The sequence below is a fragment of the Neopsephotus bourkii genome, unplaced genomic scaffold (assembly GCF_033783945.1).
Source record: "Neopsephotus bourkii isolate Nb327-2 ecotype Australia unplaced genomic scaffold, CSIRO-AGI_Nbou_v1 NB_1083, whole genome shotgun sequence".
NCBI classification, from domain to species: Eukaryota; Metazoa; Chordata; class Aves; order Psittaciformes; family Psittacidae; genus Neopsephotus; species Neopsephotus bourkii.
The window spans coordinates 223,225-250,693 of NW_026901571.1; the positions used below are offsets into that span (position 1 = coordinate 223,225).

A 27,469-nucleotide genomic window follows, 5' to 3' on the forward strand; every position below is an offset into this window, starting at 1 on the left:
ATGTCCACTCTACACAGAACAGCAAGTCTGTATTCAATTTTCCTCACTCTTCCAGACAAAACTGTCCTCTTGAGATAGTCTCCAATAAATTGAATGAAATTTTACATGAACTAATGATTAACTGTTATGATAAAATGTGAAAAAAAATAACGGGGAAAATAAATTCCCTAATAGCCAATGCAGATTCTAATGGCCGTTTACTAGCAATCTTACTTTCTTACACGTATACGTATTTATAAAATCATATAAGAATATAAATCTACCAAACTACTTACATTTGATACATCTAGATAGTGCTGTATATTTGCATCACTGTTAGCACATGCATGCCCAGATCTGAGCTTGGGCATAACGCCACCACAATGAAATAATAAATATTAAAAACACAGATAGCTATGAAAAAATATACAGCAAATTTTAAAATGAATAGCCATTGCAAATTAGCTGGGTGGGATGCAAAAAAATTTGAAAAAAAAAAAAACCCAGAAAAAAAAACCTAACAAAAAAACCCCAACCAACCAACCTACAATAAAAAAAAAAATACTGCAGAAAAAAAGATTCCAACAGTGTTTGTTTTTTTTTTTTAAACCACAAACCCCAGTTAATGTAAATAATAAAGTAAATAATAAGCAGGAAAAAGTGGATTTATTGTATTGGAAGCAAATGATCAGCCAGTTGTAAGCAAATTACAGTCATTCTAGTCTCAGATGTGTTTTCAGTAGGTTTGCAGTGTATCATACACAGGTCAAAGTAACATGATTGTCTACTTCATCTCACCCTAGAAATACTGAAAATGACAGAAATACTAACCTGAAAAAGTGAAAATGTTTGCTTTCATAACGTAACAAAATTATTGCAGTAACAATGCCATTACCAAAGCACAGAGTATCAGTTTTAATATTTTCCTTTTGTATAAGTTACTGGTGATATGTCAGTGTACATACATGTACCTACATCTTTTGTAGTCTCTACATCTTCACTGCTCCGCTCAATCAAATAGCTGATGAGACATGAAATTTTAGTGGCTGTGAAACTATGGTCTGTGGTCAGACTATAGGATTTGCTAATTCTGTTACAGTTTGGACATGTAAAAAAGAAAAAAAAAAGACAAAAACATGCTTAGAAGAACAAAGTAAAATATTTACTGCTGGCTGTTAAACTACATCCTTCAAGTTAAGGCTAATGTGCTTTCCAATATGAGAACATTACCAAGGGGTCAGCATTACAGCATTAAAATTTTAGAAACCAAGACTCCCAGGAGCAGTCCACGGTCTTACAAGCAAAGGAACACAAATAGAGTGATGGAGCCACTGAACCACAAACAGTAGTTCTTAAGTGAAAAGTCATGCAAAGGTACAAGGGCCTGAGGTCTCTGGTGTAACAGGTACATCTACGTCTGCCTATCAGCTCACTCAAGTGCTATTAAAGGCCAACCAATCCATCTGAGTGGGCCCATTTGCTCCTTGCAGGTACAAATGGCTATTTGCTGTACATATGCGATTACACACTCACTTCATTTGCCCTATGCTAACAGCATGTAAAACAAAAAAGTGCCATTTTATGTACACAAAGGCACTTATCTGGGGCCCTTGGGCTCTGAATACAAAGCACTCTGAATAGATTGATGGTACTGCGGTGGGGACAAACAGGAAATGGACAACTTTGTATTTCCCAGGTTAATAGCATAATGATTCTTTATTACTAAAGAACTTGTGCACTTCACCACCTTTTCCTACTGATTCTTCCACAGTAGGAAGATATGCTATAATGGAAAGCAGCCAGCTTGTATTCAGGCAAAGGATACTGAGAAAGTCAAAAGTGTTGGGGGGAAGGGGTTAGGGAGAGAAAATTCTGGACTTTTCTCACAGTTGATATTATCTTGTTTCTCTGCAGTTTCTGTTGTTGCTGACTTAAATCTACCAATGGTCAATGTTTAGTTGAGGAGTTTTTTTGTTTTATTGGTTGTTTTTTTTTTTTTTTGCTAGTTTAGGGTACAATACACAAAACCTTCCTAGCAAAGGCTGGATTCTATCCAGTTTCCAGTTCCTTATGAAATACACTTAAATATAATTAGCAAAAGCTTAGGTGACACATACACTGGATGGAGTATTTCATCCATGAACCTCCAGAGACTTGTGCCTGAATTGCATGCACCATAGCAGGTGCAGTGTGTTTTACTGCTTCTATCAGCAAAGATCCCTGGTGAAAACTACAGCAAAGCAATTCATTGAAAAAAAAAAAAAACAACAACAAACCACAAACAAAAAAAAAAACCTTACACACAATAATGCCTATGTTTTCCTCCCTTCTTATCTCCTACAAACACATAGTATTTTTCCCTCTTGAAAATTAATCTGCACAGAAGAGCATCAGGCCAATTAAGTGTCAATCCACATAAAGAGTATGGCTTGTGCTAAGACTCAGGATGTACTTCTTAAAGGATGAGGCATGCATAGACCTTGCTGCACAGATTTTTTTCTCAACACCCTTTAAATGTATTTGTTGCCTAAATGAAATATCAGTGTGAAATCTACTCTTAGAAATATCTGCTTATCCTTGCCATAAACACAAACACCATCGCCCTACCACGCAGTATTAATAAGACTTGAACAATGTAAGCTCATCATTTGTGCTTTTTATTGTCCCTTGGTGACTCAAACTCCAAACACTCAGGTACTTCTCAGCATTCTGGAATTTGGCTTCATGTTAAATTTTGAACAATATCTGCCATTTTACACCTCAGAGCTCAGAGAAGGCAGCACAGTAGTTGGTGTACAGATGTGACAGAATGTTTTTATTCCAGAAAAAAGCTCCCTGTTTTTGACACACTGGAAAATGTACAGCCAGAGAATGCTTGAGGCAAAGATGCCACACCAGCCTTACATCTGTCTGCTTTCATTTGTCTACAACTGTGCTTATAGATAAAACATGCCTTCCAGATGTCATCACAAGCAGTGTTCATATGCTGACTTCACTGAGATGCTATTGTTTGCTGCCAGCATAACAGAGTTGTAAAACTAAAATATTTAAACTCTGTGCTACTCAACACAACTTTGAATGTCACACAGGATCTTATTTCAGGATTAATTAATGTACACCCCAATAAAATAATCATGTGTAAAAAACAGAGTTTGCTGGCATATACAGTATGCTGCCCTTTTTTCTTTCTTTTTTTTTTTAAATGCTGTTCATGTTCCAGGAAATACAGTGGAGCTAAAGAAGTTGCTCATAAGGGAACAAAACATAGACTCCACATATGTTTGAGGAGAATAGATGACTGTATCTATACAGTATGTGGCATCATTTTGTATATTGCACCTATTTTAAAACGTCCTAATTTTGTGGAAGAAGGGCTGTTACTGAAAATTCGCAGATACAATTTAGAGGAATATCTTGGTCTACAGTATTGTCATTAAATCTTTACTATAAGTACTGGCAAACAATCAACATTATTACCAGAATCCATGGGTTTTCCTACATCATGTCTTGTAAGAACTACATTATCATTAATTACTTTCAATCACAAAACTGCAAAAGATTTCTGTCAGCGACCATTCTCCTACAGAACTTCTGGTTAAATAAGTTAAGTTAAAACAGCAGTATTGAAAAAAATTGTGGGTTCAAATTCCTCTAGCTCTTTATGTAGAAAGCAAATAGACATTTTCCTTTTCCCATATTTCTCATCTCTCTACCGTTTCTGTTGAGTAAATTGAAGATACCTAGAGCAGGCAAACTTTTAACACTGAAATTGTCAGTTTTACTTTCAAACATTTCTTGCTGTTAATGAAATGATAATTTAGGAATTTTAAAATGTTTCACTCATGTCTTTTGTGAAAATTATTCTACTCCATCATCATATACAGTATTCCCATCATCCAATATTGAATATGTTTGGTTATCTCTACAGTGACAGGTTTAATATCTGACAGTTTTGAGTTGTTAACTCTCAGAGAAGTATAGTAGGTTTGTAGACAAACACACAAAGTTTATAAGCTCTCCAAAACAAACTGCTTTGCAAGACATTTCATTTCTAAAGAGCAGGCTGCAACAGGGCTAGGACTGTAAAGCTTGTTTGTCTGTGTATCTTGAAGATGGCCAGCCCTTCCTCAGATTGGAAGAGACTGCATCTGCAACTTGGTAAAATCCGCAGAGGATATTTTCAGCTCCCCCAGCTTTTACCAGACAAATTATTTTTACTGTAGGAATTTATACACTCCTCCAACGCACCTCCAACCTGTATGCTGTAAGGTTCACATACCATAATTTGAAATCAAGGAATATGCATGCTCAGTTAATAAACTACTGAGGTTTTAATGCTGAGGGAAACAACAGGGTGTTAGTTACCTAGTAAAATTGCATTGTACATTCTCACTTGATCTACTAAAGGATGAACACAGACAAGTGGCTTATCACTTGCAGCTATAAACATTTTATTTCCTTGTCTTTTTTTTTTTCCTTCTTTTTAGATTTCTTTCAAGAGGGCCAAATCTTAAACTAGTAATTTTGTCAAACAAACAAACAAAAAAAGCAGTTGAGAACTTAACTGTTTCTATCAACAAAAACCTAAAGAAAGGTACAGATAAAATTTGTTACAACAAAATCAAGGGGTGAAACTTCATTTATTTACATCGGTACCGTTAAAAGATTGTGGTCATAATGCTAAAAGCATATGTGAGTCAAGACTTCTGAATGAATCTAAGTACTAATATTTGCAGATGAAGACACTAAGACTCACTGCTAGGATTCAGAACTCCGTGTGTATTGCAGTACTTTGCGCTCCAGTTCACTCATTCAGTAACAGTGAGAAACATCTTGCTACTTGTCATCCATGCGTACTTCAAAGGAACACTGAGCCTGTAACCCCCATTTCATCATGAGCCATAGAGCTGATTCAGTTACTGTCTGGAATATCTTATGACTATTTTAATTGCTGCACAAAATTCATACAATGGTCCAAACAAAAAGCCATCAAATAGCTTCCAGAAATTTCCATAATTTCCAACTCCAAAGCTTCCTGAATCAGTAATTGTAATTTTATAGAAAGAAAACATAAATTTTCTCATGTATATAAATATACACACGCACACACACACACACACTTTTACAAGCAGGAGTTCCAGGAAAGGCTATTTGTAAACGATGCCTTTACCTTTTCTTTTAATAGAGTGGTCTTATTTGAACACACTATATAGTGCTTCCTCTACAATTCAGGGTAAAATCTTTACAGCTATCAAGTAATGTACACTACTTATTCAAAACCTACACATTGTGCTTGATCGGTATTTGATCCAACAGATCAGAACCAGACACACTGGTCTCAGGTCATCTCACTCTTTTGCTTCAAACAAGGAGCTCCACATAATTTTATGCAGCAGTAAATATACATTTCTGATTATGTAGTAAACAGAAGGACTTCAGGAGCTTTCAGAGGGATTTACCTACATTAGGTCTTACAACACCTGCTAGCTCTTCTCCCAGTTAACAATTTTCAAATTTTACTTCTAGGGAGTAATAACAACCTCCAGAGCTACAGAGAAGTAAATTAGGAGCTCAGTAATTGACCTTCTTTAAAAGCGAATTATAACATCATTCTTCAAAAGTATAGAGTGTCGTTGTCAAAGCCTTACTGTAGAGGCAAGCAGCATTTTTTTCTAGAGAACATACTCTGCTCCACTTGCAAGGACAAAGCAATAGTCAATTGACTTGGGAATCATCACAAAGCAAACAATAAGAATCAGAGGGAATTAAGTTACCCCCTTCCTAAACAGATGCTTCTGATAGCAGGAACTAAGGAATTAGGGGACATGCCTATCAAGAACTAGAGTGTCTATCTCTAGCTTGTTATAAAAGACATGGGAGGAAACTGTTAAAAGGCCTGGAAATGCCTTAACTTTAGGGACCTAAATGTCACTAATAATGAATAGGATTTAAAATCTTGAGTGCCTAAACCACTTTTGAGAATGAAATTCCCACTTACGCGTTTTTGAAAATACTATTAAATAACTCATTTATGTAGCCATTCACAAATACTCCCATCTACAGCTTGCAGACTGTACCTGTGAAGTAAAAATTTAAGTGCAAATCTTTTTATATCATTTTTAGGCTAAACTGACCTCTTTCAAAAGGGAAAGAGTGGCAGAGTCCATCAGAAAACTGTGGAAATTCAAACTTCATGCTGACACACAGAGAAGAAATGCTTATGTTCGCATGGTGTTGACTGTTAGCCACTCAGGTGTCATTGGCTCTTCATCTATGCAATGTTAATATCTTCAGGTATCCCTCCTAATTAAGAGCCAAGTCCACTCAGTTTCCCCTATTATTTCATCAGAAGTAGTTCTGCTGAAACAACCTTGCAGCTGGCAGCCCTGACACAGTACCGCTTCCACCCATGTCTACAAGCGCTCACTCCAGTTTGCAAAACTGAATCTGTTGTTCCTGCAAAATTTCTGACCTAAAAGTACAAGAATCCCTGTGGTTACACTTACTAATCCTGGTTCATCTAGCCAGTGGCCTAATGTATTCACAGCCTGCCTTGATTTACAGTTTTTAATGGTGTATCTTATGGCTTCTAACAAGATCTGTCACACCCTGTGCTCTTCTGTAAATGAGTGCCTGTAGGAATACCAAGTAGTGTTCTGTGGTGGTAGTGAAATAATCTGTAGAAGACAAATCCATGCTGGAGCCACAGTGTCTTTCTCTGCACCTTGCCCAAAACATTTCTCTTTTCTGGAGCTAATTTTGCTTAAGCCCTTTGAAAACAAATGATTCCCAAAAGCACTCAAGATTCCCCCAAAGACTTTGTAAGGCTTCCTGCTTCATAGGTTTCTACTCCTTTGCTATAAGGCTAATGCATTTTAGGGATGTTTGTTCTGATGTAAAGCTAACTTAGGAGTAAAAATAAACTACCAGCATTTACAATGTTGTTGGAAAGCAAAGAATGCCAAGTGCTAAACTTAAATTTAGTAGAGTTGGTAGTCACTCCTTAATAACTTTCTCTTCAGACAATTTTTGCTGTCTCAGGAGAAAAGAGTTTTAGTAGGAGTGTAATGATGAACATTCAATCACTCGAAAAAAAAAGACCACAAAAATCCCTAAATTTGCAATACATGAAGAAAAAAACAATTTCATGGGAGAAGACAATGGTACTCCACTTCCAGTCTGATGAATGAAACTCAGGCAAGCTGGATGTTTATTACTTATAAGCCATACCGTTTACCCTTTTGTGAACACTAGGAGCTTTACCCTTTTGTGAACACTAGGAGCTACACTTGGTTTGTTTCAGATATGCGTATTTCCACAAAGATTTTGCTAGTGTTCACATCAATCAATATTTACAAAAAATACTGTAATATCCAGAAACAAAAACTTTTTTGCAGAGAATGTTTAACCTGCAAGATCAGCAGCTTCCTGATTAAAGAACACATCATTATCTTAGCTTATATTCACTTATTTAAAATAATTATTTGCTTCTAAATTTTGCTCAGCATAGAGGGAATTCATGTTGCTGAAGTGTTAGGACTTCACACTGCACACAGAATAGCAAACAGAATGTTACTTTAGACCTGTATTGGAACACAATATCATTAAAAAACAAAAAAAAAAAAACCCTCAAATTTAGCAATTCAGAAGTTCTCATACATGTTTTATAAAAATGTGTGAAAGACCTAAAAAACCATAGAGAGTCATAACTTTGAGTTGGCTCGTTTGTTTCTGCTTTATTACAGCACTACATGGTAGGTATCAGATTTTTCATACAAAGGAGCATATTAAATCTTTATTCTAATCTGTTTTAGCAGAACTGTATTATAGTTTAATACTATTTTGTCTGACTGATAGAATACCATTCAAATAAGACCAAAGAGAGCATTGAACCCTAACAGAGACCTATCCTGAAAAAAGCCACCACAAATATTACTTTAAGATATCTTAAAAATAACACTTCCTCTTTCTGGACAGGTAGGCTACTACATTCTATTTATTTCTCGTTCTCTAGACAAACTCCTACTTCTTGCTTTGTCTCAAGGCCACACAGGTAAAAAATGCGTTGTGTAAATGTATATCCTTTATTTTCAACAGACTAGGTTTTTATTTGGGGCCCTGTAATGAGGATACAACTTCACAAAAAATCCTCTGCAGCTGCTTGTGTATGTCTCAGCAGTAAGTTAAATGGTTGGGGTGTAGTACTACCAGGAAGGGAAATAATCTGAGTAAATTATAGCCAACATATAGCAAAAATTAATTCCAGTTCTCTGTACTCCCTGTCACAGCATCATACAATCCCTCTAGTTGTGGGAAGGTTGGGACGATGAAGCTCCAAAACTGCCTAGGCATTGTCTCCTTTCAATGGGATCAGAACTGAGACTTGCGTATATAACTCTATTCTCTCAGTAACTGGCAAAATAGGAATTCTACATATTCCAGAACATGTGCATTTCAACTGACTTAAGAGAATTGGAAGTATTGCACCATCTACATCGTCCTGTAAACCAAAATGACAAAACAAAGAACATACAGGCATGTGCTCTCCACTGCCAGTAGTGTCTTGTTACCCACCCTAGTCCTCCAGCTATTTCCCCAGACAAACTTGATACCTCTTCTTAAGCTCTTCTGGAAATTGTGGAGACAGAAAGAGTATTAAAAAAGAGGGAAATAAGGGCTCAGGCTAAGTTAACTTCTGCAGAATGCAGATCTCTTTCTAAACCATGTGAGAAAGCCACAGCATCTGCTATGAATCAGTTTTCCTTTCTTACACATTGCAATAAATGCCTGATGCTGTGCAAGATTGTTTTTCCTGTCATCTTTTTCTGCTTATTCGTTTATTGTTCTTATTTACTGACTGGTGCATAAGGTACACTTGGCTGTTTTACATAACACCTTACAGGCTATAAACTTCACTCACAAATCTTACTACTTTTAAGTCTCATTGGCTCTGTTACCTAGTGTTCTTGGTACAGCTCAGCTGCAATCTAATTCCTCTAACTGCGTATTTTTTACTACAGAACCACCTGCAGATCTGCTCTTTTTGCATGTAATCAGAAATCAGCCAAACTACCCCCTCATGTGTTTTAAGCATGTTCTTAGGGTTCAAAGAGTTTCATTCTGGCCTAGATTTGGAAAAGAAAAAATAAATAATTTCTTCTCAAAAGTCACAATTATTGATCAAAAGCAGGTATACGAAAGAAACACAAAATTCACATTTGCTTACTTGCTGAAAAAGTATAATCTTAAGAGTTGAGAGACTAGGCCTAAAAGACATTTCTCAGTCATCCCTGGTTTGAAATAATATCACTGCGATGTGGAATTGTCTGAAGAGTTAACATAGCTGTGTAGGTTCACTCCACAATAGCTTTGGAATTTTCCAGGAGAAACATGGCAAATCTTTGTTCAAGTGAACTTTCATGCAATTAATTTGGGCAGACACTAGGTAATTATTGCTAAGCAGCAACAACACTCAAAATAATCTTGAGTTATTTAAATAACCCAAAGAAATCCACTGTACTATTAAGCATGACAACTTCATTCCTTTGGATGGGTCTTTTTGCTGTTGTCGTTCTTTTAATCTCTAAAATAGCTACAAAATAATGAAAAAAAAAATTAAATGCCTTCTGACTTTTTCCCTCAGAAAAACATTGACAATTAAAAAAAAAAAAAAAATCACCAAGAATATGGTAGCCTGTCCACTCCAAGACCTGTGGGAGTGAAAAACTAGGTGGGAGAAACTTGGAGAGAGTTACAATTTCGAATCTTCTTCCCATTTCTCAGAAATAAAAAACTAAAAATAAAAAAAATAAAGAAAGCAGTTAGAAATCCCCCCTAGTCTCTAGGCACATTGCCTAGAGAAATAGGTAATTGGGGCTCTGGAAGGAATGTATTAGACCACAAAAGAAAAAAATAATCATTAATCAAAACAGTCTTTGAGAAATCAGACTATTACTTTAGTGGAGACACCTACCTTATGCGATCTAAACTGCCTATCCCTGGTTTAGGCAGCCAAAGTTCCAAATGCAGGCATCTGAGTACTCATCTCAAGTAAGCCGTGTGAATACCCTATGACTCTGTACCACTGCTGTTGAAATTGAATCGAATTTGGTTGCTTAATTCCTTTAAAATCCTTCAAACATCCAACTTTCAGTTCTCTAATCAGCCACAGACCCATCATAATTCTCCAGATTATATTAGAACATTATTAGGTACATTCTGGCAGTCCTTTCAGAAGACAGATTCTTGATAGCTCTTCCTAAGTTGAAGCACAACTTTGGGGAGCAGAAGGCCTTGCATATAGTATTGGTATGCAGGCAGGCCACTCACAGCTAATAAAGTAGGAAATTCATGTTCTGTAATGCTTTCAGATATTATTTGTCTCCGTAAGTACAAAACCTAAAAAGAAAAAAACTCAAACACCATAATTTTGCTATTTTGTGTCAATCAAGAGAATGAGATAGTCATTAAGGCATCAGCATGGGAGAAGTAGCTGGGTAGGAAGAGGTGACAGAAACATCACCCTGAGAGTATGTTAGTCTCTAAAATTGTTTGCATTTTTCCTTAGTTCCACACTTGCAGTCTTCCTAAAAGAAGACATTTGCAAATAGAAAAAGGCATCTTCACCTGTGCAAACTATATTGTTTCTCAAAAGAAAAAAGTTAGTGTGAAATTACCCAATAGCCTGTATAACCACTTTCCCTCTGTGGTTTGAATGTGGTAACCCCAAAACAATAGATTGTTTACAGATCCTGTCCAAAGTAAAGAAAAATATGATATTTTAACTGTTGGGTTTTTTTTCTCTTAATGATCCTTTTTTTATATATACCACTCAACTTGTAACTTCTGCCAACTTTATCATTTTATCTTCTATTCACAGACAACCACAGTATCTCCCTGACCACTTTGTTACTCTCCTATTATAACAATCATCACACGTTTGTGGGGAACAGACCATGATTGCTAGAAATGGTCCTCCACATACAAGTAATGGAAACGTAAATCCTGCCTGATGCGTAAAAGGCTGCTGTCTCCAATTGCGAAGGTTATGGTTCTGAAGCTGAGATATTCAAGAATTGAGGCATTCTGAGCCAAGGATCCACTGTAGTTTCTTAATCAGGCAGCGTGTGACAACACAACCGATTTTTCTCAGAGTTTGCCCAGAAGAAGATGTCTTCTCCAATCTTAAAGCAAACTGCAAAGATTACTACAAAATGGCAGCAACACAACGAGAAATTTAGTAGGAAAATAATGCCGTTTACATTGTTTCAGACAGACAGATGCAGTGTCTGTTTTAACTTCATGCTCCCATACCATCAAAAAATAACATAAAAACTGGTCAGTGGACCAGTGAATGAAGTACATATTCCTAGTAAAATATCCTAGGATGCCAGAGAATTTTTAAACCAGAGTAGCATACTTTATTTCAATGACACAAAAATGCGGATTCACCTCCTTGATGTCTGCATCATCCCAAGCCCTGTTGATATGAGAATCTTTTCACAACACAGCAAAATCACTTTAGTAGCCAATAAATGATATATGCACAAGTTTATAACATTTGTATAGGTAATATAGTATACACAAGTTGTATAAAATGTAAGTATATATAATTTATATTATCAATGGAATTTGCAAATGGGTGATTTATCAATGCATTTTGCCATTGCCATGGTGTGTCTATATATACACCTACTCAATACTGACTTTATAAATATCTTAAGTGCCATCTTATTAATCAATTAAGATGGCTGATCTATATGCCAATGTGGAATATAGTTTTTAATATGTCAATAAGACTGTGAAATACATTTAGAGAAGCTTATTAATTTCCAAAGGCTTTATCTAGAAAGGGAGTCCAACAGTTTCAAGTTGAGCTATCGAGAAAGAGACAATTCAGAAGATTCAATTATGAATCAAAAAGGAACTTTTCCAAAAATGTATGAATAGAAAAGCTGGTTTTGGTTTTCTTTACACTTCCTTCATTAAAGGCAAAGGTAGTTACAAGCTTTTCTAATGAGCAGTTCTATGTCCAGTTATATGTGTTTAGCAAAGACATCTCTGTAAAGCAAAAACTTTTCATAGTTTGACGAATAAAATCTTCTAATGTAACACTGAAAAACAGTCTCATCCTTCTGAGAAAAAACGGAAAAAACTAATGGGGAATTTATACTTTTTTGCTGCTGACGTCACATATCAAAGTGAAAAAACTCACCATTTAATTTCAGGTCAAGAAAATTGACAGAAATTAGCTGCAGACAAATAGAGGTGAAGATTCTTGTGTCTTTGACCTACATTGCAAACAGACATGTCCAGAGACAAAATGTTATGCCATGTATGGTTATGAATGCAAAACCGTAACTGCTTCTGTTAGTTCGGGATGTGTGACTTCAACAATAGTAGAACTAAGTGATACTGTAACATACATCAATGCCTTTTCAAGACTGAAAATTATCTGACTCTCCAGTTTCAGTTTTTCTGAACATTTGCTGATTTCCAAATAGAAAAGGAGACACTGAAACACCATGAAAAAAAAAGTTTAATTACCTTTTTTTTTACCTTAATTACCTACAATCTGTTATGAATTTATCTGAAATAAAATTGCCCTACAAATCTCAGATGATATTCAGCATAAAGAATCTCAGTCAAATCATGGCTAATTCATCAAATAAAAATTCCGAGGTTTGTGTAGTTCACTTTTTATATATATAATTCACAGTGTTTCACATTTGAAAACTAACTGTGCAATTAAAAAAAAAAAAAAAGAAAAGAAAAGAAAGGAAAGGAAAAGGGAAAGGGAAAGGGAAAGGGAAAGGGAAAGGGAAAGGGAAAGGGAAAGGGAAAGGGAAAGGGAAAGGGAAAGGGAAAGGGAAAGGAAAGGAAAGGAAAGGAAAGGAAAGGAAAGGAAAGGAAAGGAAAGGAAAAGAAAGGAAGAAAGAAAGAAAAAAGAAAAGAAAAAAAGAAAAGAAAAGAAAAGAAAAGAAAAGAAAAGAAAAGAAAAGAAAAGAAAAGAAAAGAAAAGAAAAGAAAAGAAAAGAAAAGAAAAGAAAAGAAAAGAAAAGAAAAGAAAAGAAAAGAAAAGAAAAGAAAAGAAAAGAAAAGAAAAGAAAAGAAAAGAAAAGAAAAGAAAAGAAAAGAAAAGAAAAGAGGGAGGGAGGGAAGGAGGGAAGGAAGGGAGGAAGGAAGGGAGAAAGAGAGAAAGACAGAAAGAAGAAAGGAAGGAAAGAAAGGAAAGGAAGGAAAGGAAGGAAAGGAAGGAAAGGAAGGAAAGGAAGGAAAGAAAGGAAAGGAAGGAAAGGAAAGAAAGGAAGGAAAGGGAAGGAAGGAAAGGGAAGGAAGGAAGGAAGGAAGGAAGGAAGGAAGGAAGGAAGGAAGGAAGGAAGGAAGGAAGGAAGGAAGGAAGGAAGGAAGGAAGGAAGGAAGGAAGGAAGGAAGGAAGGAAGGAAGGAAGGAAGGAAGGAAGGAAGGACGGAAGTAAGGAAGGAAGGAAGGAAGGAAGGAAGGAAGGAAGGAAGGAAGGAAGGAAGGAAGGAAGGAAGGAAGGAAGGAAGGAAGGAAGGAAGGAAGGAAGGAAGGAAGGAAGGAAGGAAGGAAGGAAGGAAGGAAGGAAGGAAGGAAGGAAGGAAGGAAGGAAGGAAGGAAGGAAGGAAGGAAGGAAGGAAGGAAGGAAGGAAGGAAGGAAGGAAGGAAGGAAAGGAACGAAAGGAAAAAAAGGAAGGAAGGAAGGAAGGAAGGAAGGAAGGAAGGAAGGAAGGAAAGAGGTTTTACTGATATAAAAGCCTTTCTTGCCAGGTGTGAAATATGTTGGCACTAGGAAACAAATGTCCTATAATTTATAAATGCCAATTATATATATAAATGCCAACTGCATTTTTTTGAAAAACAAGCAACCTTATGCAACACGTGACAGTAATTTTCCAGCAAGAGTTTGACAGTGCATGGGCCCCGTACTTGAAATTTTTTTCTCTAATCTTTGTTTATAGTAAAAGTAAACAATCCAAACAAAGAGCATTCCACTATGCAAGGATAATAGCTTTGTGATAAGGCAGAGCCTGGCACCAATGACAGAACCAGCAGTCTATTGAGGTAAAAACCAGCACTCTGATAAATAAAACTTTTTTCTGATTTATAGACCGTAAGTGGGCTTTTGACCCTTGACTCATGAAAATCTGCACCATACAAAGGCCTGGGAAGAGAGACATGTAAGAGAAAAAAGAAAAGCCTTGGGAGAATTCCATTTTTTTTTCCAAATTATAGTTGTTAAATTATGTTGATCCCCAGGAAATAACTTTAGAGCTAAATTTTAGATATACTACATTTAGATACATTGCGTTTAAGAACTTTTACTGGGAATGAGTTTTTGTATTAGACACAGAACTTCTAAAAGAAAATTTGAAAAACAAAAGTATTTAAGATCTATTCTTTCTTTGTTTACACACACACAAAAAGGGCTGAAAAATAATGAGTATTTATCATCTGAAATTTAGAGATTATATCAAATATATATATGCCCTTTGGTGTCAGTCATATCTTCCATATACAAGCCCTGAGAGACTGTGGTCCTCAGGCAGACTGGAAAGACTTTCAATTCTTCTATATAGTACATTCAATAGTTAATTCAATTGTTAAAATTTAATAGCAAACAGCTCTGAGAACCTCTGCAACCCTTTTCCAAAGAGTTCTTAAATACAGAAGGCAGTTATATATTTGCATATATGAATAACCACTTAATAAACAATGTTATTTGATTTTCAACTCTCCCCCCCACCCCAGCATTCAATTTATGGATATGCAGGCTCTTGCTCGCGGAATTCAGGTGACTTTTTGACCAATGGACCTGTATAATTAAACATACTTTTCCCACTGCTGTTACAGTTCCAGTCTCTGAAACAGACCTTTGCCAATTCTTTTGTCAGTTTAACTGATCACCTGATTAGGTGACAGAGAGACACCTGTACATTGTAACAAGGGAGAGGTTGCTTATACAGCCATTAATTGGGAATTGTGAGTCATGTTTGAAAGAAAAAAAAATTCACAGAATAATAGTAAATAAATAGTTCCATAGAATCAAAGTTACAGTCCAGAAATGTAACTATGAACTTGCAGGCCATGAAACTTCATCAAGACAATCCCACACACAACTTATGTACTTGAATTACAGCATCCTGGTTCCCAAATACAAATATGTTCATACACATACTAAGTTCAATTTCAATTAAATTCATCTTTAGGTGTACAAAAATTTCAAGGCATCTCAGAAAACTTTCCATGCTATTCAATCTGTGCAAATCAACCATCTTTTCAGTAAGATCAGACACCAAGATCAGAAATGGTCTCAGAAAGTTATAATTTCCACAGGAGATATTGTACAGCTCATCATCATATTGCACATATGCCTAACAGCTGCTTCTGTAATGGCTGTGGCACATTAGAAAGTGTCTTGGGCACAGGGAGATGATTGGCACCTCTTTCTATAGACTTCACAGGATGGTCAAGAATGTAACAGGCTCCACTCTAGTCATCTTTGCTTCCCAGATATGACTTCACAGCAGAGGTGGTGAAAAGAAATCCTGATATGCTTCCTTCTTATTTCCCACAAGCCTGTGGTAGGCTGTCAAGCCCTTTCTATGTTAAGCCATGCCAGCCCAGGAATGGGAAGCTAGTGTGCTGCCCTCACAGGCACTGTATTTTTCAGTGTTGTCTACAGTTCACTAATAGGTCCAGGAGTTTTTCATTCACAGAATTTTAAATACAAATCTTACATTTTAGAACACTATTTTAATGATCATTAATATTAAAACTACTAAAAACTCCTTACCAACATATTGATCAACTCAAATTATTTGATCTACAGAAAGGCCAGATTTTCTGTTATAAAACTTAACAATCTGAAAATGCTACCACCCTTTTAAAGACTATTTTTGTCATCTGAGTATCTGCATAGAGAAACCCTTCACTGAAATTTAAAATATTAATCTTACTTATAAAATTCCTTTTTGGGGGGAGGGAAGATTTCTTTCAGTTTTGTACAGCTTTGTTAAAAGAATGAGAACCAAATACATTCTTTGGAAAGAATGTCCTCTTCAACATATGAAACTTTGATTAGGTACTGCTTGACAGTGAGCAAGGCAAAGTTAGGCAAGATGATTCCTCAGTTCTTCATAATCCAATATGGCATTTAGTAAGGCAATGTAGGCACAGCCTATGAATTCCTTTCAGTCCATGAACCTACATGTTATAGTAAGTTTTCTGCTAAATAATTTAATTTTAGATCCCCATAAGACAGTTTTTTCACTGGCACAGGATGATTAAGAAGATTTATGCCAGCAAACTTAAAACACTGCAACACAAGCTAATGTATCACTAAAAAGTTATCTTTTGTACAATTATAATTCCACTTATTAAGTACAGAACCTACCCCCAAAGTCTCTAGGACACTAAGTTTTGATCTATGAAAAAAAACATAAAACATAATTTCTTGACCCAGTTGATATGCTGCTACCAAAAAAAAAACCAACCCACATTTTTTACAGGGAAACCTCTCTTGGCTTCCAAGCTCTGGTACCTCAAAACTGCTATGTTCTATTACTATTAAACCAAAAAAACCAAAATGCTGCTAAATAGCTGAGGACCACAGACAATTTCAGGTGTACCAATGACAGCACAAGGGAACAAAAATATTTCAGAATCTGATAAATTTGCTTCTATTTTAAATAATTATTTTAATAACATCTCATTTTGCTTTCAGATACCAAAATAAAAGCGTTAGAGTATGCTATAATAGCACAGACTTCCACTGGAACAGAAATAATGCTGTTTACTTCTGCGCTGAGGATGTAACATTCTTCTGCCTTCAAGTAAAAAGTTAACGGAGACCTGAAAAGAACTATAACTTAACAATTTTTTATAGTGTTTGTAATGAAATAGTTCAGCAACAAAGACCAAAACACTGACAAAAAAGTTTAAAAAAAGTCTAAAGAGAAAAAACTAAAAAACAGCCATAGCCACCTGATGTAAAGTAAGTAGAAGGACTATTTGTGCCCTGTACTTTGGAAGAAATGCTCAGGAGCAGTTGATCCTTGTAAAAGTTTGAGTCGTATAAGGCTGCCAAGGTCAGTGAGACCTCTGGTGATCAACTCAGTAAGTACCAGCCACACATGCTAGGCTGTTCTGGAGCAAAAATAAAGGTGTACATGCTACAAATCCTACAATTTATACACAGCAAAGAACAACCAACCTGTTTTGTTACAACATCCCTACCACACTGCTTTCTTACCGCTCACCTAAACTCTCCAACAACTGCCATACTGAATTGTTGTTAGAGACTTACCATGATATTGTGAAAGAAAAAATACAAGGACTGACTCTCAACTGATATAATGAGCAATAGCTATGACCTTGGAAATGTTCCTGAAAACTTCCAGTTGTAAATATCTGTTTCATTTTGCCTTGAACGTGTTTGCAATGAACTTCTTGTCCATGCCAAGTATCAGTTTCAGGCTGATATGTAGTAACAGTAGTTAAAGCAGTAGTAAAAGGTTCAGTATCAGTAGCTAACTTCTTTCTGACTATTGTGTGAAGATCTTACATGACCTTTGCCAGGATGTTCCTTGTGGCAGGTGTGGAAACCAGCTCAAGTATCATCAAGCCAGGACATAAACCTGTTTGCATACTCTTTGCAGCAACATGTTAGTGCTCCAGAGCTACATTCCCTTAAACTTCAATCTGAACTGAAGGTGCACCGGCCTAATATGGCTGGGATTGAAGAGGCCATTCTCTGCAAATGCTCCTTCTAATATCATGGAGGAGTAGCTGATGGCTGCATGCGAAAAAAGAGGTTCCTGGCAAATACAGAAGCCAGGAGCCAAACTGACGTCTTTGTCAGGGAGAAAGAAAGACTACAAAAGGCAACTAATGATGGGGATGGTGAATTCAGCTGGAGATGCAGTGTGAAGTTTGCACAAGGAACAAGAGAGAGGAGAAAATGCCAGAGACGGGACAGGGACAAAGCTCAAATGGAACCAAATTTCATTGTGGCTCTGATGTTTCTTGACACACGAATGGATTGTGAGGATAAGAATTTCCTGTGGCTTACTTTAAAAATGGCAATTTATTGTCATTTAATGTTAATTAAATGTTAATCTTGAACAAGTAAGCACTCAGTAATGATATTTCCCAACTTGTGGAACTTGGTGGGTTGCTCCTGCTGTAGCTGCTTTACTACTTTCTATGTCATCCAGATCCTTGTGACCAAGCGCTTTCTGGGATCAAGGTGAAGCATTTAGAGTGGCATTCGTCTCTCCTAATCCTTACAACATAAAGAACCCGGTGAGTTAGACTCCTGCTCAAGTCAGTACAGAAAGTGTGGCATTTTTAGATCATGACTCAAATGATTATTTTGTGTATCTGCTGTAGAATAAGAGAAGTCTCATCATGAAGATTTCATGGGTCTAAATAATCAGCCCATGTGGAAGGACTATCATGTACATCTCCAGCATCAGTCAAGCTGATGAAGCTCTTCAGGATGGGATGAGAAGGACTGCAAAATGCTCACAATTGACAGACTCTGACCAGACCAAATCTCACACCATGGTCTGCTTCCTGAAGATCTGCAAAAACAACACCAAAAGAAATGGCCAAAATATTTTTCTTTTATAAGATCTTGTATAAGACTCTTTCAAACCTCTTACAAAGTGGAAATAAATCCACCCATTTACTTCGTAAGAAGGTAGAGAAAAAATATCATCAGTGTTTTGGAACTCCTCTGCTGCCTCTTTCAACCAGCACCACAGCACAAACTAAAAGTAAACCAATACTTCTATATCCAGAGTAGGGTAGAGTTTATATCATGAAGCAAAAGAATTCCCAGAACCACTCATTTGAAGGACAAAATAAATACTGAATAGCCACTATAAAACCCCAAACCAAACCCCAACCTGATCTCCAACCCCACCACCATGTCCTCATGGAATCCAGAAACACATCATGCATGCATATGCCCAAAGGCAGGGAATAGAAGATAACCTGAAATCTCAGATACAGAATTGCCTGGCTACAGAATGCTTTAACCTGCAATTTCAATATACTTTAATTGTGCTTTCTATCATACTTTGATACTACACAGGCTGTAGGTGTATATATTTTATATAACTTTCAAGGACGGATTGCAGTTTTTAGACAAAGTCTGAAGAAGAACAAAAAATATCAAGAAATAGCCATTAACAGCCCAAACAAATTTTGTGACCAAGAAGCTTCTAAGTATTGCCTGTAGCTCCTTCTCTGGTGTTATTTATGGCATCTCAAATCAGGCTGTATACTACGGAAGCAAAAGAACTCAATTAGTTTATGAAATATTAACACAAGGGGATACTCATATGGCATGTTTGTAATACTTATAGCACTATTAAACATGCTTTCTTTCAGAAGTCAACATGTGTAGTTTTCCAAATTCTTTGCCTATTCCCTTTGTCATCTTCTACATTCAATTACTTCTGAAAGTAAGATAATTACAATACTTAAAAGCTAGGGATTTAATCAGATTTCCAATGTAAAGTTCCTCATCAGTCTTTTACAAACACGGATGTGTCAACAAAAACACCTGCCTTTTCCCTGCCACCAAGATTCCTTTATATCTTCAAAATTCTACATTATTTCCTTTCCATCTGCTTTTTCCTTCTAAGACAAACTCCTCATCTTTTAGTTTGTTGAATATGGTCACCTTAAACTAAATCATTATGAAATACATTTATCTGAAACTTTTCAGGTAGAGAAGGAAACTTAAAGATATTTTCAAACTCCTGCTTTCTTAGGCCACTTATATTTTCATAGATGTTCCTACTCTGTCAAACCTAGCCATAAGGATAAGTGAGGATAAATGTTATTTGTTAGGTGGGACACTCTTACTAGAAGTGAAATAAAATGTCCTAAATTTGTAGTCATCACTGCTGAGTAATAATTAGTTGTAGTGTGAAACACTTAAGAGCTCAGGTTTTTATCAAATGTAGTTCCAAGCATCCCAACCAACACTCCCCACTAGCGGAAACAGCTAACAGGACCCCAAGATTGCTGTTTCTAGATTGTTGACTAGTGAATTAGAGTAGATAAAAGATACGATATCAAGTAGAAGAACTGTACCCTGTTCACTTTCTTGTTTCAGGGAGGAAGGCAGACCAAGAAAAACATAGCTCTCTTCTCCAATATCCTTCTTCCCAGTGTAGTTTTATAAAAAAGTAAGATGTTGGTAAAGCAGGAAAAATGGACTATAAGGGACTGACACTGAAAAGAGCTGAGTTAGTGACAAGACAAGAGATAAAGAGAGCAAGAAAAGAAAAAAGGCAGACAAGTGTCCTGATAAGTGGTGGTGGGAAATCAGCTGGGAGAGAGTGTTATGGCCCTCAGCAATGAACAAATCTCAAAATCTCAGGATCCGAAGATCTTTCAGAGAATTGGCTTACTCATAAGGTCTAGACTTGGCTAGATTGTGCAAGTCAACCGAAGGTATTTTTTAAATAGAACCTCAAAATTTTGAATCCTGAAAACAAACTCAATTTTATAATCAAGAGAAACAGTATTAATCAAAGCTTAGTTATCCCAAGTCAAGTTTTCAGTGTTCATTTCTGGAGGTGAAAGGATTAAAAAACAAACAAGAAACACCCACTCCCCCCCCCAAAAACAACAACAAGAAACCCCAACACCTTCAATTCCAGACATTGCAGGAAACTTTTCTCCAAAGCAAAGCATCCAGCTTTTTTGAGTGTCACTTACTGGGAGAGACGGAAACACAAAGACATACTTAGAGCCTATCTTCCCCACCATGTGGCCAAATCAGCTTGACTCTCATTTTGCACTGATTTTACATTAATGGGACTTGATTTATTTCAGGAACACCTCTCTTTCCCAGTTGAACAACTACTATTGTTTATTCTGACTCAAAAACAAAACCAACAAATCCTTACACTGAGATGCCTGACTTAACTAGTATTTACAATATATGCCACAAAGTAATCCAGTTCCTCCATACTGATTTGGATCTCCAGTGCTTCAGCACAAGCTCAGGAATGTCAGAAGAAAATGAAATGTAAAATTAGCATATGGCTGGAAACAAGATATTCACTCACTGGAATTTTTTAAAGCCCTTTTTAAGTGAACTTCCTAAGATTTGCTGCAATGACACTCAAAAAGATCCAGCAATTTCAGCACAGTGCACTGTCTTGATTTTCTTTAACAGTGATGTTTGACTAATTTATGTTCTTCTTTTGGGTTTTGCTCTAACTGGCACCTTTATTATCTGACCTTTATTCTGGATGGCCTCTAAGGTGGCATATACAATAGCTGCTTCCACACCATTTCCTCAAATACAAGACAGCTGGCTTCTGTGCTGTTGGATTTTAAACTTTCTCCCTTCTACAGAGTCAAAATTAACAGCAAAAAAACTCTGCAACTCTGCAGCTACTCTGGATCTAATCTAGTTTCCAAATTTTATCCTGGGGAAGCTGGTGCAGCCTATTTTCTGCTCAGGAAAACAATTTAGAGCTGACACAGTCAAAATATTCTCCAAAAGCGGGCAACAAGAAAGGCAGCAAAAACAAGAATGCATGAAATAAGAGAGCTGCTATCAGAAGTTCTAGCTATTTGCAGAATTCTCATGTCAACAGGACCAGTAAACAACTGTTAATATTTCTAGTAGAAGAAGTATCTGTGGGGAATTCAATGTAGTTAGCTGCACAGAGCAGAGAATCAGATCGGAGAGGGAATTGTGTCAGCTCTGGCCAGTCGGCAGTATGTGGCTGTCAGGAGTGCAAAATCGAGCTGCTTCAAAGCTGAGTAGTCTGTGACCTGAATGCTGCACATCCATGCACTCAGTGTGAGAGGATCAATGACAGCATTTGCTGGGCTCTAGTCATCCCCTCTGCTAATGAAAGCAGGTCTGAAAGGCATAATGCAGGGCCTCTAGGCAGCCTAAAGCCTAGCATTAGCAGAGTTTGTTATAAGCTTGGCTGGTGAGTGCACTGAGTACCAAAGACCTCCTCCTCTGTTGCTTTACCCCATCAACTCCCCCCTGGCTGTCTGTTTAGTGTCACTCAGCTGGGATGGATCCCGTTAAAGATCTGACGCTTAGCAAGGACTCGGAGGTGTCTGGAACGCCTGCCTCTAATCATAAACACCACAGCTGGCAATGATGTGGTCAAGAAAAAAAATCACCTTGATCCAGCAGCACACATTCTCTTTGATGTTTCTGCAGTGAGTTCACTGCCCAGAGAAAAAGGTACTGCTTTAAAAAAAAATCAGGCTTGACATTCTCAAATCATAACCATATGACTCTCAATTCCAAGCTTAAAACCCCACAGCCCATTCCTGGGAAAACACAACATTTTGTTCTGAGAAACTCAGGGAAGAAGCATCTGACAATGATAACATGAAACAGGTTTGGAAGATAATGGCAGTTTGAGAAGAAAACACTTCCAAAAAATTCAGACTGCCACTACCAAAAATGGAAGAAGCTTTCTGCCAAAGATTGCAAACTGTGGTGACCTCAAGCAACAGACTGTAGCTGATTCAAGGGAAAAATGAAAACTTTTCAAAGACAACATTGCTTGTGCTCTGCCACTGTTTATAAGTGCCTTATGCCCTCTTGCCTTTCGGGGTGGCCTGGTAAACACAAGAGCTCTTCTGTATTTTCCAGTCCTCTGCTACAAAATTCTGTTAAATATTCAGCTCTCTGAGCATGATTTTTTTTTTTTTTTAACCCAGTGAGGTTTCAAAAAGAGTTGTGAATCCAGGGCAAAAAGCATAGTATTCATTGTGTTCTTTTTTATTATTTTTTTTTAATCTGCCCCTATGTTGCATATATGATTATCAAATATCCAAATATCCTATTTATTTTCACTCTGCTTGGATTACTTCATACAAAAAACCCACCGTTTTTGTTGCATTGATTTCTTTCTAGATATGGAGTGCTACATATACCATTTGCTAAAAATCTGAGAAGACTGTTCCTTGTGATCTGATGCTTTCATGCTTTTGCTTCCTTATGCTATGCCATCGTAAGCTAACATAGACAAAGAACCTGATTTGAACAATCTTACCGAGCTATATAGTCTTGAATTTTGTTTTCATTATACACAGCAAAGAAGCATGACAATTAATGCTTGAGATCTTCCCAAGGCTATATGAAGAAAAGGACATACTAGACACACCGACGCAGAGGCTTATTTTGCTGGGGACAGAAAGAAAAATTTGGAACTAACTTTGAAAACCATCTCTAAAAATGTAACTTCAGAATTTGGCCCTATTTGCACGTTTAAATACCTAGCATTTTTACATTTAAAATGGACAGCTGGCGCAGAAGCAACTGTGAAGAGTCATTTTGGGGTACTGAAGCATATTTTTGCCTTTCTGAATGTTCTTCTAAAATGGTCTTTTTCATGACTTCATGTTACCCACAGGTTTGATCTCTTCCCCAGATAAAAAGACCAGGTTGCATCCCTCAGAATCAGCAGCCATTCCCTAATAACAAAACTAAAGATGACTGCATAATTTCGTTACCTTTGGTATGAAAATTCACTATTTGTTACTGTGGCTTAAAGCTGATCAGAGCCATCTGGACACAACTAAAACAGAGAAGTGACATACTGTATACAAAACACAGAGCTTAAGAGTGAGTGTAAATTGAACTACCAAGTCATGGCTGGAAAATCTGGGAGCTGTATTCCAAACCTATGTGAGATTTCACAGGCTGTTTGTGCTGACAGCCTTCCCTGCAATTCCCCCAAATGTTGCAGATTTAGATAAGATTCAGATTTATGAAGTTTATGTGCTGTTCTACAGTGGTGTGCACTCACGTGCGCATGCGTGTGCGTGTATGTGTACGTGTATGTGTATGTCTATGTGAAGGAGAGAAAACGCTAGCTCAGCTGGATTGTGAAACATCAGCAATATACATACCCCTATATGGCAATTTTTCTCTAATACTGTATGTAAGCAAAATATAATTAAATAATAGCCAAGATCTGCAGCTGTAGTGACACTTAAAATGATGTGAGGAAGTGACACAATTCTCTTTGTCTCCACATGAATGAAAAAATAATAAAAAAAAAAAGATCAGTACCAGAAAACTCAGAAAACTGTTACTAACATCCTGTCACAAACACAGGCTGATTTTACTCTAGAAAAAAATAAAATAAAAAACATTAAAAAAATTATTTCCACAAGCCATGTAGAGAACTAGAGACTTACTTCAATGGCACATTCAAAGCTCATCTGTTTACCTCTGTGTATGCAAGAGTTCAGGAGGTGGGAGTCAAGATACGCATCCCATTCTTCAAGGGAAAATCAGAGCCACCCATCCATTTGCAGCTTCTTTATGAATAATTCTGAACTTACTGGCAAAGTCTATGACCTATGATAGTGCAAGGTCCTACACCTGGGTCGGAGCAATCCCAGGCACAGCTACAGGCTGGGCAGAGAAGAGATTCAGAGCAGCCCTGCAGAGAAGGACTTGGGGGTGCTGGTTGATGAGAAAATGAACATGAGCCGGCTTCAGTGTGCGCTTTCAGCCCAGAAGGCCAACCGTATCCTGGGCTGCACCAAAAGGAGTGTGACCAGCAGGTCGAAGGAGGTGATCCTGCCCCTTTATTCTGCTCTCATGAGACCTCACTTGGAGTATTGTGTGCAGTGCTGGTGTCCTCAACATAAAAAGGACATGGATCTGTTGGAACAAGTCCAGAGGAGGGCCACGAGGATGATCAGGGGACTGGAGCACCTCCCATGTGAAGATAGGTTGAGAAAGTTGGGACTGTTCAGCCTGGAGAAGAGAAGGCTGCGTGGAGACCTCATAGCAGCCTTCCAGTATCTGAAGGGGGGCTATAGGGGTGCTGGGCATGGACTCTTCATTAGGGACTGTAGTGATAGGACAAGGGGTAATGGGTTAAAACTTAAACAGGGGAAGTTTAGATTGGATATAAGGAGGAAATTATTTCCTGTTAGGGTGGTGAGGCACTGGAATAGGTTGCCCAAGGAGGCTGTGAATGCTCCATCCCTGGCAGTGTTCAAGTCCAGGTTGGACGAGGCCTTGGGTGATATGGTTTAGAGCGAGGTGTCCCTGCCCATGGCAGGGGGGTTGGAACTTGATGATCTTAAGGTCCTTTCCAACCCTAACCATTCTATGATTCTATAGTTCTTCCTTTTTCCCTATTCTTACACTACTCTGAAACATCACAATATAAAACCAATAAGTCTAATCATGAATACAGTTTTAACCCAAGGAAAATTTTTTTCTTCCCATATTTTAATGTGACAAAACCAGCATGGGAATGTTACTTATCAGAAATGAGAAGCAGAACAGAATTCTGTAATGGATTTTGTCCAGCTTCATTTTACAGATCAGATTTAAAAGTGTTTTATTGATTACATGTTCTCTCATAATGACTAGAGAAGAGGTAAAAAAAAAAAAAAAAAGAAAAAAAAAAGAAAAGCCAAACACTTTCCTGATCACAAATGGATGTACTTTGAGGAAGTCTACAAAATTAGTCCATTATGGTTTCAGTTCGACCAAGTAAACAGCACTGCCAGGTAAGAGAAGAAAAAGAAAAAAAGGTTTGGTTCTAGAAGGTGCTATTTGTGCTACGTGGGAATGAAATATAACTGACCTGATGACATGCAAGGTATCATAAGACTGCATGTGGCCTCCACCTGATGTACTGGGCTGCACTGTAGTTCATCTCATTCGCACCTAACACACATTGCTTTACTGCTATGTTATTAAATATGGCACATAGCCTTATAAAAGAAGTTACTCTAATTCATATTCACCAAAAATGTACATCATGGTGACTGATTGGCTGAATGTCTTGGATTCCATGTAACTGGCAATGCCAGTATGTAAAACACGGGACCTGTGCAAAATTCCAGGATCCATTAGCAGTTCTATCAGGAATGCTTTATAGCACTTTTGAGGCTGCAGTTCAAGGATTCATTCAGCCCGCCATTCCTAAACCAGCTCAAAGCTGCCTTCAGACAGCTGATTCACAACATGACAGAGAAGGTAACACCTCACACCAACTCTCTTGTGACCCCTCCAGATGAATCAAGAGAGAAATTGACAAGCTACAAAGGCATTCTCAGATGAAGGGGGGCTGGCTGGCTGGAGAGTTTAGGATGAGACGTGCAGGTCAAACAGAAGTCTTCAGGGATCAGAAAACCCAAGTTTCCTGCACGACTCCCCCTTTAAAGAGTGCAAGAAATTCTGACAAAATGTTAATTTTTTTATGTTAATTTTATATAAAGTAAGTCTAAGCTTGGTTGTAAACTAATTGAACAAGTGATTATAAAACATTTAACTTGGGTACAACCATAAATTCCTGATTCTACAGTTTGATTTGTACAGCTTCTTACCCACAAGAAGCTCTCTGTTTTCTCATCATACTGATGTTCATAGGGAGGAGGAGCAGTTCTGGAGCTAGAACAGAAACCACACTACCGTGGCACTCCATCCACTTCTTCTTTCTTTTTTTTCCTTCTACTTTTGAAATGAACTGACTCTAATTGCTTTGTTTCTTTGCTGGTTTTGGCAACCTCATTTGGAACTTACATTTTGTGCATAGGTAGCCTTGATATCACTTTCCAAAACTTTCCTGCTCACATTCATCCTATGGTTTCTGCAGTACACAATCTCCGTTTGCAGAACAGCCTCACCAAGTGGGTAATGGAGTAGTTTATGCTCAAGATTTGGCCTCCGCCCGCTTTTTTTTTTTTTAACCCTCTTTTTTTCCCCCTCTCCTACCCCCAAAAAGGTGTTTGAAAACAGAAGGAAAAAAATCCTGGATTGCCCTTATTTCTTTCCCCCTGCTGCATAATACTCTTACTCTGAGACCATGTATGACGATACCTCTTGGAAAATTGCTCCTGTCCGATAATATGCTCAAAGCACTCCTTTGCCAGAGGCATTCACTCATTATATAAATCAAACAAGCATACAAAACTAGACAAAAAGTGACTGGTAATGCCCAGTGAAATTTCTCTACTCAGCTAAGATGATTTGGTGCATTGCATGCAGATGTCAGGTATTTTATAAAGAGCTCCATTGTGCAGGGCCCCACTACTCCTCCATCGCTCCCAGCACTCCCTTAAAAGGGGGGCAGTGGGCAGACAACCATTCCAGCTGGGTTTGGAACCTTGTCTGAGTCAGGAAAACCACAGCTCATAAGCAAAGAGGAAGCATAATGTTCTACAAGGACAAAACATTAGCAAAAATGTCACTCAGCCCCAGTTCCACATGTTGGCTGCCACGGCCTCTTCCTCCTAGCATGCCCGATTGATATAAATTCCATCTGCTCAGCAGCCAAGTGACAGAAAAGAAATACCGGCATCTGGTCTCTATTGCTGTCGGGTTTTTGTTCCATGTTAGACCTTAGCTAGAAACATATGAAGAGATGAAGGTGCTGGCAAGCGACTAAAAGGCTGCACTGGCACAAATGAGACTTTCTGATGCTTT

General features: G+C 37.5%; 1 protein-coding gene and 1 long non-coding RNA gene across 2 annotated transcripts in view; one reads left to right on the forward strand and one right to left on the reverse strand.

Moving 5' to 3' along the window:
- BNC2 (basonuclin zinc finger protein 2) overlaps window positions 1-27,469 on the reverse strand; it is a 239,216-nt gene that overhangs the window by 51,604 nt on the left and 160,143 nt on the right. The window lies entirely within an intron of this gene.
- On the forward strand, window positions 14,020-20,624 carry LOC133217036 (uncharacterized). Its single transcript, XR_009726800.1, has 2 exons — window positions 14,020-14,180; window positions 20,135-20,624. It is a non-coding gene; the product is annotated as an uncharacterized LOC133217036 (long non-coding RNA).